This window comes from Chiloscyllium plagiosum, chromosome 1 (assembly GCF_004010195.1).
Source record: "Chiloscyllium plagiosum isolate BGI_BamShark_2017 chromosome 1, ASM401019v2, whole genome shotgun sequence".
NCBI classification, from domain to species: Eukaryota; Metazoa; Chordata; class Chondrichthyes; order Orectolobiformes; family Hemiscylliidae; genus Chiloscyllium; species Chiloscyllium plagiosum.
Genome location: NC_057710.1, coordinates 19,930,678 through 19,933,361, shown reverse-complemented (window position 1 = coordinate 19,933,361; position 2,684 = coordinate 19,930,678).

Sequence of the window (2,684 nt, the reverse complement as noted above, 5' to 3'; positions counted from 1 at the left end):
TGGAGGAGGGGGAGGCCCAGGACAGACCGAGATTGGAATTGAACCCGGGTCCCTGTGATGCAGCAGTGCTAACCACTGAGCCGCCATGCCACCCTATTGTAGGACTCAACTGTCATTAGTTAAATTCTAGTGGAGGTTGATTGATTATTATTAATATAAATCTGGGGCACTGCATGCATAAAATTATCAAAAGGACCTTTTCAGATGGAAGCTATGTAGTTCAATGTTGGAAAGAGTAATCTTAATATATATTTTTTTTCCCTTTCTCTGTGCTGCTCATTTATCATACAGAGACAGGAGGGCCAGCTGCTTTTCATTAATCTGATCATTAACTAGTTGTCTCATGTGAATCTGTATAATGAATGCAAATATAACCAGGAGATTAGAATCTTCTTTGTTAAAAAAAATACAATGAATTAAAAAAAGTGTTTGAGACTATTCTGGACACCAGCGCTGAATTCAAACTACCTTGCAAAGGACTTCCTCAATGGTGCACATTCATATGAATATCTTGGTAGCATAAGGTGCAGAACATGGCCATTCAGCCTATCAAGCCTTTTTTATTAAAAGAGCCATCCATTCATTACCACACCTTGCACGGGAGTAACAGGACATTGAGCAGGACTAGAGATAAGCTTAAATGGAGCACCTAGTGACTGACTGTCGGGAAGGTGGTATTATCGTTGGACTGTTAATCCAGAGACCCAGGTAATAGCCTGGGGACTTGGATTTGAATCCTTCAATGGTGATTGGTGGAATTTTAATTAATACAAATCTGGAACTAAGAGGCTAACAATGACCATGAATCTGTTGTAGACTGTTGGAAAAATCGCTCTTATTCACTAATGCCCTGTAGGAAAGGAAACTGCCATCCTTACCTAGCCTGGTTTAGTGTACATGAGACCACAGACTCACAGCAATGTAGTTGATTCTGAAACTGTCCTCTGGGCAATTAGGGATAGGCACTGCAAAGTCATAGAGATGTACAGCATGGAAACGGATCCTTTCATTCAACTTGTCCATGTCAACTAGATATTTTAAAATAATTTAGTCTCTGAAAAGATTTGTGTCTTGGATTGTGGATGAGGTCATAGATTAGTTCACTGAGCAGATGCATTTTTTTGCAGACATTTTGTCATCTCACAAGGTGACATCACTAGTGTGACTCCATTTTGAAGGAACTATGAACCTGTATTCCAAGATCTGTTTGTTTGGCAACACTCCCCAGGACTTTACCATTAGGTGTATGAGCCCTGATTTGCCTGATCAAAGTGTAGTTCCTCACATTTATCTAGATTAAACTGCACCTGCCACTGCTCAGCCCATCTGATGAAAGTCCATTGTACTCTGAGGTAATCTTCTTTGCTGTTCACTACACTACCAATTTTGGTGGCATGTGCAAACTTACTAACCACACCTCCTACATTTACATCCAAATCATTTATATAAATGAGAAAAAGCAGTGGACCCAGCACCAATCCTCGTGGCACATCGCTTGTCACAGGCATCCAGTCTGAAAAGCAAACTTCTACCACCAGCCTTAAGCCAATTTTGTATCCAAATGGCCAGTTCTCCCTGCATTCTATGATCTAACCTTGTTAACCAGTCTACTATGTGGAACCTTAAGGAATGCTTTACTGAGGTCCATATAGACAAAGTCCACCACTCTGACTTCATCAATCCTCCTCATCAATGCTGATCTGGCCAGCAATGCCCTCATCTCGTAACTGAATTTTTAAAATGAGCTAAAATAGCTATGTATGACTCCAACTGATGGACAATTTGCTCTGATTCCTATTGATTTTAATTTTGCCAGGACAATTTGATGTTACATTTGGTCAAATGCTGCTTTGACTTCAAGACTAGTCACTCTAGCTCTCTTCCCATCTCTCACTCCAAGGTCATTTCTGTTGGCTCTGCACCTACACTAGCTGCAAGGGCTAAACAACAAAACTTAAAGAAAAACACTGCTGACGTGTGATTCATTTAACTATTAAAGACTTGATTTTATGAGAGCCACTTATTTACAGTGATTAGTTAACTCAAAAATTATATTGCAAGAAGACAAGATTGTAACAGTGCTTTCTTTAACTTGTGACTGACTACACTTTACAAGTACTTGGTTAACTATAAACCATTCTGAAGACATGACAGCAAATATATAAATGCAAGTTATTTCATGAACTGGGACTAAATTTCAGTCTTATATCCATTTTCAATGAAACTGTAAATCATTGGTCAATTTTGTCATTAAAATGTGGGATAGATCATGAGAAACCTTACTTAGATTCTTCTCCTAGCCATGAATCTTCACCTTTCTTAGTTTTACTCTTCTTCCTCTCCTCATGACCTGAGCTATCTTGTTTTCTGAGTTCCATTTCATACTCCCAGGACTCCCCGGGAACTATAGACCGGTGATCCTGACCTCAGTGGTTGGCAAGTTGTTGGAGAGAATCCTGAGGGATAGGATGTACATGTATTTGGAAAGGCAAGGACTGATTCGGGATAGTCAACATGACTTTGTGCGTGGGAAAATCATGTCTCACAAACTTGATTCAGTTTTTTGAAGAAGCAACAAAGAAAATTGATGAGGGCAGAGCAGTAAATGTGATCTATATGGACTTCAGTAAGGCGTTCGACAAGGTTCCCCATGGGAGACTGATTAGCAAGGTTAGATCTCACAG